Source organism: Typopeltis vanoorti, chromosome 23 (assembly GCF_054136105.1).
Source record: "Typopeltis vanoorti isolate ZY-2024b chromosome 23, IOZ_Tvanoo_1.0, whole genome shotgun sequence".
NCBI lineage: Eukaryota > Metazoa > Arthropoda > Arachnida > Uropygi > Thelyphonidae > Typopeltis > Typopeltis vanoorti.
In genome coordinates, this window is record NC_143571.1 from 31772736 (window position 1) to 31785039 (window position 12304).

The 12304-nt window shown below is 38.3% G+C and overlaps 1 protein-coding gene across 3 annotated transcripts in view; it reads left to right on the forward strand.

Annotated features, from left to right (window-relative positions):
- LOC150093740 (dynamin-1-like) overlaps positions 1-12304 on the forward strand; it is a 321001-nt gene that overhangs the window by 163542 nt on the left and 145155 nt on the right. The gene's annotated exons all lie outside the window — the stretch shown is intronic.

Genomic DNA, 12304 nt, shown 5'->3' on the forward strand with positions numbered 1-12304 from the left:
GAAATTATCTACTACTACTAACACTACTAACATTGATAAAATCCCCAAACCATCCATCTCTCTCTCTCTCTCTCTCTCTCTCTCTCTCTCTCTCTCTCTCTCTCTCTGCCTGAGAAAGATAGAATATAAAGAGTTACTATATCAGAGCAAACCATACTTTCAGTTTGGATTTTGGATGTAGTACAAATACAAAATCAATTAAATATAATTGTTTGCGGATGATGTGTGTATAGTTCAAACAAACTTATTAAGAAATTATGATCTGATGTTGTGACCTTCCAGGAGGATTTCAGGTGGAATTGGAAGATAAGTTGTTTTTTCAGTTCAGAGTTGCTAAATTGACTTTTACATACTGAAAGGCAAAAAAATAGAAAGCTTCATTAAAAAATGTGGCAAAGAAGCCGAAAGAGATAAAAGGTCTAGAGATGACAATAGACCAGGAGTCGTGAGACTGCATACATCTCGCGTCCATGTGGCTCTTCACACTCTACCAGGAAAAAAATAAACAAAAAGAGAAGAGGAGACAACAAAAAAGAGGAACGAAATAAAAAAAAAAGAGAGAGAGAGAAGAGGGAGAGAGAAAAACGGGGTTAATAAAAATTACTGCAATAAAAAAGTTTAATTCGAAACACATTAAATGAAGTTTACTTTGAACAATTAGAATAATTTTAAAGTCAAAACATAATAATTTTAGCTATTTAATAGTAGCCTTTTCTTAATAAGCTCCTTAAAATTAGATGTGTAATTAGTCAAAGCAGTTCTCATAAGCTTGTTCAAATGTTCATCATTTAAAAGAAATATTTATTTAGATTTAATAATGTTACCATTGAACTAGACAAGGGGAATGGATATACCAAGATACTTTTGGATATTGCTAAGGCTTTTGACAGAATATAGCATGGCAAACTGCATAAATAGGAGAAAATGGGTTTGGATTATAGACTATTAGCATGGATAAGAGGATGACTGACTGACAGATATCAAAGTGGTATATGGGGGATGTGAGTCTGCAATATTTAAGGTAACCAGTGGTGTACCACAAGGATCAGTGCTTGGTCCACTGTTATTCCATCTGTACATTAATGATATTAGGAAGGATTTGACAAGCGACATACAGTTATTTGCTGATGATGCAAAGATAGGTAGGGTAATCAGGAATGCTGCTCATATGCAGTCTTTCCAGAATGATTTGAATAGTCTGGAATTGTAGATATGGGAAAATGGGTGTCAGTTCAATGTTAGTAAATGTAAAGTCATTCACTTCTGCCTGATTAGATATCCAATGTCATATTATATTGGTGGGATTAGGCTAGAAGAAACTGATGAGGCTAGGGATCTTGGAGTGTTAATAGATAGGAAATTGAAGTTTAGGGGCCATGTGGCAAAGATTGCAAATACAACTCAAAAGATAATTGAAATGCTGAAATGAACATTCACATGTAAAGATAAGGATGTTATTTTGCCTCTTTACAAGGCCTTGATAAGACCCTTCTTGAACTATTGTGCGCAGGTCTGGTCTCCTGGCCGTTGTGATTCTGATATATTGGAGAGAGTACAAAAGAGAGTGTTAAAAATGATATCAGGATTGTGGAATACTGATTATGAAGACAGATTGAGAATTTGTAGACTGCAGGCACTAGCAAACAAGAGAAAGAGGGGTGATATGATTGAGACTTACAGACTTGAAAGGGTCATACAGGATTTCAATTGATGGAAATTTTCAATTTATAGAGGGTGGGGAAAGGACAAGAGGGAATCCTTGGAAGCTGAGAATGAAGGTTGTCAAGAAGGGTGTGACGGCTAGATTTTTCTCTCAGAGAGTGGTGCGTGATTGGAATGGATTGCCATTGGATGTTGTGATTGCAAGCAGTGTGAATGAATCCGAGAATAAGTATGATGGCTGATGTGTGTAGTATGTGGCCTCCCTCGATGACTCGCTGACTCATTGGAGGTCTCTCTTAATAATAATAATAAATTTAAAGTCGAATATAGTGCTTACCAGCAGCACATTGTCCCAAAAATGGAGATAGTTTTCTTGCAAATGCTTAAGTTTTGGATACCGTTGGTCCTGAACATGCTTTCAAAACTCAATTACGGAACATCCACTTTGCTTCAGTCCTTCTTCCTCTTGAAGTTCCAAAAGCTTCAGTTCTGTAGCTGCGATATCCATCACAATTCGTTTTGAAATAGGACAGCTGTGCTGAAGCATGTTCGTGAGGGAAGATTTCCCAAAAACCTGAATGTTGGCTTAAGTTCTTGAAGGTTGCAAATTGATTGTTGAGTAGTTCGGCTAGATTACTGTTAACATAAGATCCCATTTCTAATTCCACTCTTGGCAAATTTGTCAGTATTTTCTTCAGACAGTCGAAGTCATTGAAAGTTTTATTTTCCATGTCTCTCTGGAAAAGTTGCAGTTTGCTTTGGATGCTTATCACAGTCTGTGTAAGATTAGTTATTAGTTTTTCTTTTCCTTGAAGTGAAAACGCTTAGCATCGGTAGATGCTAGAAAACATTGAAAAATGCCATATCTAACAACCACTGAGTGTCTTTGAGATGAGGGAAAAATTTCTCCTTCTCTTTAAGAAACTGTTTCATTGGGTCTAATAACAACAAAAAAAGAAAAGTTTAATACATTGCTAACTCAGAGCCACCTTACTAAGCAAAACCATGATATGTCATTAGGAATCTCACCACAATTCAGCTCATCGAGAAAGCTTTTGAACTGTTGGTATGTTTTAGTACTTGAACAAATAAAATTGACAGTTCTTAGAACTACTTTCATTACATGTTCAAATTTAAAACACTTGGCAGCTAGATGTTCCCTGTGAATGCAATGTACATGTAGGAAAGCAGGATATGATTCATCCTTCTTAAGAAGCCCCACGAGCCCTCCCCCCCCTTTAGTTTTATCCCTCATAGCTGGAGCACCATCGGTTACAATTCTGATGATTTTATCACGCGATACCGAAGCTTTTGTAAGTGCTTCAAGAGCTTCTTTGATGTCAGAACCACATGCTGTATCTTTCAATGCTATCAAGTCCAATAGCTCTTCCTTGACGTCCAGATCATAAGATATAAAGCAGACAAATGTAGCTAGTTGTGGTTTGTCCTGAATATCTGTAGATTCATCCAAAGCCAGACTAGATGCAGCACAGTTTTTCAAGTTATGGTGCCAGTTATTTACAATGTCAACACTGATAATGGAAATTCTCCTTTCAATTACTCCTGGAGACTGGCATCTGCTCAATCAATCTGCATAATTTTTTATTATCCAGGTCTAAAACTGAAATTATTTGGGCAATATTCTTCTTCTTGACAAATTCTCCTTCCATGTGTGTGGATGTTTTGTCTGTGCAATATTAAGTGCTAAAATAAAACTAGCCTCTTTAGTAAACATGGACATCAATTTACTCTGACCATGGAGTTGTTCTTTCAAAGTTGACAGTTTAGTTCACTTCAGATCAGAGCTAAAAGGAAATTCTTTACTAAAATTACTGTGATGCATGTCATAATGACTCTTGGGATTTCTGGTTTTGAATTGCGCTAGTGTTATTTGGCATACGGCACACATTGGTTTACTTTGTCGTTTCACAAAAAGAAACTCCTTTTCCCACTCTGGCCTAAAACTTCTTAGTTTTCTTCATATTTACATTTTATGTGACATTTCTAAGCAATTGAAAAAGAGTTTAACAATAGCACCGTCAATGGACTCACGCAACAATATGTTGAACGATACCAATAGATGAGTGCTGGAAGTGTAACTAATGTGTTGTAGCAGGCAGGCATAGCTTCTGCATCCCCACCACCCACCTTGCTTTACGCACACTCATTTATTTCTGTATCATCATGTCAGTCAAAGGTTGCGGCTCTTCTAAGTCTTACTGGAATTATTTTGGCTCCAAAAGGACACGTAGTTGGCCACCCCTGCAATAGGCAGTGAGCTGAAATATAGAGAACATATTGATTATGCTATATGCTTAACTTGGCTGTCTGAATGGATAGTGTTTCCACTCTCCTAACCTACAAGATGTGGACTCAAATCTCTTTGTGGTATACATGTTTGTGAATTTCATCATCTTTTTAAGAAACTATGACCTTGTTTATTGGGGACTTGAATTGGCTTGAAATAGGACTATATCTAATCTGATGAACAGGAATTTGTATCATCTAATCCTTAGTGCACACAATGTGCTATAGGTTTACAGCCATGTGTATCCACACATTGTCATACAGAAAGGTGTATACATGGATTGCCATCACCTGGTTTCTCAGAAAGTGAAGTGACACTGTTGAAATAGTGTAGTGAAAATGAATAAATATTATAACTCTGAAATATGACGTGAATCAAAACAAACAACTATTTTCATTCAATTGACGAATAAATTATGCTATTTTTACCAGCCTGGTTGGCCAAGTGGTTAGCATATCCTCTCTCCAGCCAAAAGGCTGTGGGTTTGAATCCCGCCGTGAGCATGGATGTTTGTGATTGTCTGTGAAAGTAGTAGTAGTGGATAGTAGATGGTGTTGGTGTAGATGATGCGGTTTGCTGTAGTTAGAGGACTGAGTGGTGGAGTGGAGAGTTGTAGAGCAAGTGCTCTCCCTCGATGAATCTCGGACTCCCTGGAAGTGTCAAGTAATAATAATAATATTAACTATAAGAAGGGACTGCAAAGAATATAATCTTCAGACTATGGTAGATAGGTAGCAGGAAAAGAGATGAAATGACAGAAACATACATTAGTGAGAGGATTTTATTGAATTTATATTGATGTAGATGAGATCATTTGCAGAGTAGAAGGAAACTTGAGGGGGAAAATAAGAAACTATCTGTGGAACTCTGAAAGGAAAACTTGAACAAGGGAATAAGTTTCTTGGGAAAAGAAATAAATTTCTTGCCTATAGAGTGGAATGCATCACAAGAATAGTATATACAGAGAGATAGTGAATGAGCTCAAGATGCAATATATTGAACATGGTGATAGTTAATGAAAGCCTTCCGTGCGTATGAGTGAGTGACCTGGTAATGTGGAAGGCAGTGCAAAGAAGATGTATAAGCAAATTGGTCTCACTAATAAGAAAAGGGTGATCATTATTTTCCTGTAGGTAGCATGAGTAGCATGATGATTGAGGCATTAGATATGAGAAGTGAGCAAAAGAGTTGGTAGTTGTAATAAAGACAAATGACTTGACTGGGAACAAAGAACATGTCAGATTGGATATCAGGAGGTTGTTGAGATGGATAAAAGATAACAGTGTGATAGGAAAGGTAGCAAGTGTGTTGCTGAGGTATGATAGTAGTGAAAAGAGTTGGAGAGAAAGGATTATGAAGTCTGTTAATAATTACAAGGATTTGTTAATGTGTGGAATGAGTTTGAAAGACAAAGTGAAATGTATGAGAGTGATGGACTGCATTTCGATGGTTCTGGTGTGAGTGATTTGGAGAGACTGCTGCTGGAAGGTAGAGAAGTGAGTGCAGAGAATGAATCTGATCAAGTAGGAAGTGATGTGGAAAAACGGGAGAGTAAGACAGGAGAGATCGAAGAGGTGGTTATGAATGAAGAAGTGAGTGGCATGAGTATAGAGAATGAGAGAACAGGTGTGCAAGACAGACAGACGGAAATTGGGAGGCTCAGGGGTGGACAGGGAAACACAGCACAAGAACAGTTGCTGCTCCAAGAGGATGTGTGTGTGGATAAAAAGGGAAGGGGATGACCTGGTCAAGGGAAAACAGTTGGATTTGAAGAATCTAAGATGAATAAGGAGAAAAAGAAATTGCTTGAGTTAAGCATGGAGAAGTCACATCAAATAATCGGTATCATTGGAACTAGCTATAGATCAAGGAATGAGTTGCTATGTTTGTATACAAATACTAGAAGTGTAAGAAACAAGACAAATGAAATGGTTGCATTAATGGATTCTGTTCGCCCAAGAATTGTTGGAACAAGTGAGAGACATAGTTGGATGAGGATGACATCCTGACAGGAATAGAGATTGAAGAGTATGATGTGTTTCGTGAAGATAGAAAGGGTAAAACTTGGTAATCATAATATTAAGGTAAATCAGTTAAAATCGAAGAAAAAAGAGATATGGTATGGTGACTCAATCTTAAATTTGCACTTGCAGAGGGAATTGCCACTTCTAGTTTCCCAGGGCAAAAATTAAAAATATGAAAAACATAATTGAAAAACAAAAAAGAAAAGTAAAAGAGTTTTTGTTGAGAGGCTTATACGCTGGTTAAACATGATAACTAATATTTAAGGAATTGACAGCGTATACTAGAAATATAGATTAAATAAACTTTAATATATACTTTCCGATATTTCGGCGAACGTCACATTGCCATCTTCTTGGGAACTTACTACAAAGACACGTGCACACAAGTACTAATAACAGCAAAATGAGACTGAAGCTAGGAAGCTAGCGTTTTCCTAAAGTCCTGATGGTTCCCCCTGGCGGGCTATATTGGTAGTTCTTGGCCTTTGGGCTGAAGTTCTTCTGATAAAAGTTTCCCAGTATCGGAAAGTATATATTAAAGTTTATTTAATCTATATTTCTAGTATACGCTGTCAATTCCTTAAATATTAGTTATCATGTTTAACCAGCGTATAAGCCTCTCAACAAGAATAATGATCATCCACGGAGATCTCTTCGCACGCAAGGCCCGCCATTACGGCAAACTGAAGCTGAAATTATCCAGACAACTTAACCGTCTGGCATTCCTAAAACGCTGCCGGGATAATCAAGTCATCCCGAACTGTGTTAAATTTAAACACCGCTTCATCTCACAGAAAGCTTCATCACAACCGCGCTAGCCAGGCATTACTTCGGGAGCAAATTACCACTACACGCGGTTCCCTAGCCGACATAAACAGAGCTATTTCAACGCTGGAAAATGAGCTTTCACTTACGCTGAATCACGAGCTTTGGTCGCTCCTACATGACGTCTCGTGTACGGCAGCTAAAAAAGAATTTGAACGAGTACGGAGCCGACATATCAACAAGTTTGATAAATTAATAAAAAACTCGGCGTCCAAACCTAAACTACAAACCAACACTGTTGTTAACCTTTCGTCAGCTACCTTAAAGCCAGAAGCACTCCACGTCTGTCACGTGGTCACAACTTCGCCATTGCTCCTAAGAAATTACCGGCCGAGGAATTAATGATCCAAATTGAACGCGGGATTCGCCAACGATATTAGATTGGATGTAGCCTGTGTTCTCAATAAAGCAAAACCTCCAAAATCCAACATATCTATTAGTGAATACAAGGCACTACAAGAATTGAAGAGAAACAAAAAAATAGTGATCATAGCGGATAAGGGGAACGCCACTGTGGTACTCAATCTTAAAGACTACACAGGTAAGCTCAAGGCTTTATTATTAGATCGTTTCACTTACCTCCCCATTGATTACAATCCCACCAACTCACAAATTAGAAAACTCCATAGGCTCCTTAAGAAGGTCACTTCTTGGCCTGTGGAGATTACCAACAGACTAAAACCCTATAACTCTAGACCCCCCCCCCCGCATATATGGGCTCCCAAAAATACACAAAGAAAATGTGCCATTACGTTCCATAGTGGATGGCATTGATTCCCCCACTTACAAACTAGCCAAGCATTTAGCCAAAGCGCTCTCACACTATACTGGCAATACACCATCACACATAAAAAACTCAGCCCACTTCAAAGCCAATATAGAAAACCTTACACTCCAACATAATGACATAATGGTCGGTTTTGATGTCTCCTCCCTATTCACGAATGTCCCCCTCAAAGAAACCTTAGAGCTAATCCAAGCTAAATTTCCTCCCGATATCTCAGCCCTATTTCAGTTTACAATGAACTCAGGCTATTTCGTTTGGCAGGAAAAATTCTACAAACAGATAGAGGGGACAGCCATGGGTTCACCACTTTCCCCACCCTTGGCCAACTTCTTTATGGAGACTTTTGAAGAGAAAGCCTTAAACTCAGCCCCACAAAAACCTACCACATGGCTTCGCTACGTTGATGATGTTTTCGCTATTTGGCCACATGGCCCGGATTCACTCCTCTCCTTCCTAACACACTTGAACAACAAACACCCTAGAATCAAATTCACCCTGGAAAAAGAGGAAAACAATAACCTCCCCTTCCTAGACACACTAGTCACCTGCCAATCTGATGGAACCTTGGTTTTCTCAATTTATAGAAAACCCACCCATACAGGCAGATACATTCACCAACAATCCCACCACTCCCCCTCACAACAATATGGAGTTATTAAAACATTATTCAACAGGGCAAAAATAATCTGTTCTAATGATCAAGCCCTAACCACTGAACTAAATCACATCCGTGACACTTTCTCAGCCAACGGCTACCCCCTCCAAAAAATCCAAAAAATACTTAACCCGGTTATCCACAACCCACCACCCCCTCCCCTTCACAAAAAAGATTACTCTAAATCCATCACCATTCCCTACATCCGAGGCACCTCGGAAAAAATCAATAAAATCTTAAAAAAACATGACTTGACCACTTGTTACAGACCACATAGAAAACTTCATAAGCATCCCTTATCCGCTCCACCAAAGACCAACCACTTCCCCTAGACCTACCTGGTGTATACCAGATCCCTTGCAGCTGTAAACTGTCCTACTTTGGCCAAACAGGCAGGACAGCAAATATCAGAATCTCAGAACACAAGGATTACATCTGATTTCACCAGTACAACCACTCTGGGCTTGCAGACCATGCTCTGGATACTCGCCACAGAATAAGATGGAAGAAAGCCACAGTAATACACCGCAGCAAGTTCAAGTATGAAAGACTATTCATAGAATCAGCCTCAGCCCTTAGGAACATGCCAAACCTCAACAAATTTGGATGCATGAGACTGCCCCAAATTTGGGAAACTTTTATCAGAAGAACTTCAGCCCAAAGGCCAAGAACTACCAATATAGCCCGCCAGGGGGAACCATCAGGACTTTAGGAAAACGCTAGCTTCCTAGCTTCAGTCTCATTTTGCTGTTATTAGTACTTGTGTGCACGTGTCTTTGTAGTAAGTTCCCAAGAAGATGGCAACGTGACGTTCGCCGAAATATCGGAAAGTATATATTAAAGTTTATTTAATCTATATTTCTAGTATACGCTGTCAATTCCTTAAATATTAGTTATCAAAAGTAAAAGAGATGGTAGTTCTGATAGGAACTAATAATTAAGTAGTGACAAATATAGTATGAGAGAAGATATGAAAGGTCTAGTGGAAGAAGCAAGAAAGAAATGTGAGGGAGTAAAAATTGTAGGACTGCTACCCAGATACGATACCGAGTTAAGAAGGAGGGCATGATAGCAAATGATTTCACGTGCAAGCTGTGTAGAAGAAATGGATACAAGTTTTCAGATGTGCAGAGTGAATTTGATGGCAGAAAAGACTTGTATAAGAGGGATGGCCTGCACTTGAATTCATTTGGCATCAGGAGCCTGGAAAAATTATTTCTTAGTATGAGACCTAATGCAGAGAGTAATGGAAACTAAATCAAGGGAGGAATGGCAGAAATGTGTGTGCAATTCATCTATGATATGCAAATGTGATAAGGATATGAATGTCTTTGAATGGTTATGTATGTGGCGAAGGGGTTGAAAAATATGCTTTGAATTCAGATGTTTTGAGTATGTCTGGGTAGGGAATAGAGAAAATTCTAGAACAAGACCAAATAAATTGCATATCTAATTATAAGAATAGGCTAGCTGGTAAACTGTTATGTATATACACACAAATGCCAGGAGCATCAGAAACAAGGGGCTTGAGTTCGTTGCTTTATTGAATATGATGTGGCCTATTATTGTTGGCATTACTGAAACTTGGCTATCAAAATCAGATATGGTAAGTGGGATCGAGTGTAATGGGTATACTATTTTTAGGAATGACAGAAGAGATACGAGAGGAGGAGTGCTACTGATGATATCAGATGACTTAAGTCCAGTTAGGGTAGAAACACAAGAAAACAATGATGATAACAATGTCCCATGTAGTGGTGAGTTTGAGACTATCTGGTGTGAAGTGGAGGTTAACAAAATGAAATATATGGGGGGGGGGTTGCTACAGACCTGGCAGCTCAGTTGCAGGGGATGAAGAAATGCATTGCAATTTAGCCTTATGGGTGCCAAACGAGTGATCATTATGGGCGATTTTAATTTTCCAAACATTGAGTAGAAGAGAAATCACATGATTAGAAAGATGAAGAATTTATTGCATCGTTGTGCGATAACTTTCTCAAGCAGCATGTGAAAGAAGGAACTCAAGGTCAAAGAGTTCGTTTTGCTCATAGTGTTAGAAGGGGTCTCTGTTAAGAATATCATTATTTTACCACCGGTTGGTGACAGTGCAGTGCTTTCTTGGGAAGTATCCAAGTATTGATGCTCCAATTGAAACAGGTTACATGCTGAACTAAAAAGCTGGAAATTATGATCAACTTAGGAAAATACTATCTTTGGTCCCATGGTATCAGTTATTGAATGGGGAAAATGTCAGCAGTGCATGGGAATCTTTGAAAAAGTGCTTAAATGAGATGGTATCTGAATGCATCCCTGGTGTTCAAAGAATAAATAGGTTGGGAGTGAAATGGATGTGCAACCTTATTAAGCAAGAGATCCACAAGATGATGTGGAAAGAATATTGTGGGAATAAGAGTGAGAGGTGTTATGAAATAAATATACAAAGCTCAGGCCAGAAAAAAATGACTATTGTGTGGAAAGCTAAATAGGAGTATGAAAATAAATTAGCCATGCAACTAAAGGCAATCCAAAAGAATTTTATCATTAGCCACAAACAAAAGAAAGAATGAATGTGAAAGAATAACTTTATTGAATGCAGATAGTACTAGAGTGTGGGAAGCTAATGAGATTGTTGAATTAATGAGTGCTCACTTTCCTAAGATATATCAACCAGGTGTATGTAATATGATGTGTAATGCTCCTGTTACATTGGATGAAGACTTAGAGGTGCTTAAAAATGAGGTTGAAGAGCTGTTGCAAAAACTGGAGAGGAATTTTTCTATAGTGACTGATAATTATCAGCCCATTTGCTAAAGGAGTGGTTCAGCCAAATTGGCTAGGCCTTTCACATGTTTGTATAACTTGAGTCTCAGCTCAGGGATGATAACACAGTAATGGAAGGAATGTATGATACTTCCAATGTACAAGGGTGGTGCAAAAACTGATGTGTCTAACTACTGACCTATCAGTATCTCTGGTATGGTAGTGAAGATTTTAGAGAAGTTGGTAAGAACTTGCATAGAGAAATGAGTAGACAAACAAACCATAATCTGCAAGGAGCAGTATGAGATTACTCAAGGAAGGTCATGTTTTAGCAATTTGCTCATATTTTATAACAATGTTATGGCCGAGTTGTATAAAAGTAATGGATACACTATGATAATGTTGGAATTTTCTAAGGCATTTGATAGGATACCACATGAAAGGCTGTTGCATAAACTGGAGAATATGGGATTGGAATATAAACTCTTGACTTGGATCAGGGATTGGTTGACAGACAGATATCAAAAAGTGGTATACAGTGGATGTGAATCTGCCAGATTTAAGGTGGCTAGTGGTGTACCTCAGGGTTCAGTCCTTGAGGATTATTGTTCAGTCTATACATTAATGACATCAGGCAGGGTCTAACATCAGATGTGCAATTGTTTGCCGATGATGCGAAGATAGGCAGAGCAATCAGGGATGCTACTGATATTCAGAAATTCAAAATTATTTGAATAGGCTGGAAATTTGGGCAAACAAAAAATAGCTGTCAGTTTAATGTTAGTAAGTGTAAGGAAATCTAATCACACCAAAGGGTGTGATTAGATTTCCAGTGGCATATTATATTAGGGTTATGCTACAAGAAACTGAGGAATCAAGTCATCTTGGCATATTGGTGGATAGGAATTTGAAGTTCAAAGGTCACATAGCAAAAGTTGCAAATAAATCTTAAAAGCATAATTGTAATGTTGAAGCAAGCCTTGCCATGTAAGGATGAGAAAGTCATTTTACCTCTTTATAAGGCTTTGATAAGACCACACCTGGATTATTGTGTGCAGATTTATTCTCCCAGGTTCCAAGGGGGATAAAGAAGCTATGGAGAGGGTGCAAAGAAGAGTTACAAAAATTTATATCTGGATTATGGGATTCAGATTGTGAGTATGTAGATTGCAGACTTTGATTAACAGGAGAAAGAAGGGTGATATGATAGAGGTCCATAAACATTTGAATGGGTGTTATAGGATAGTGTCTGATGCAATTTTTCTTTATATGGAAGGTGGGAA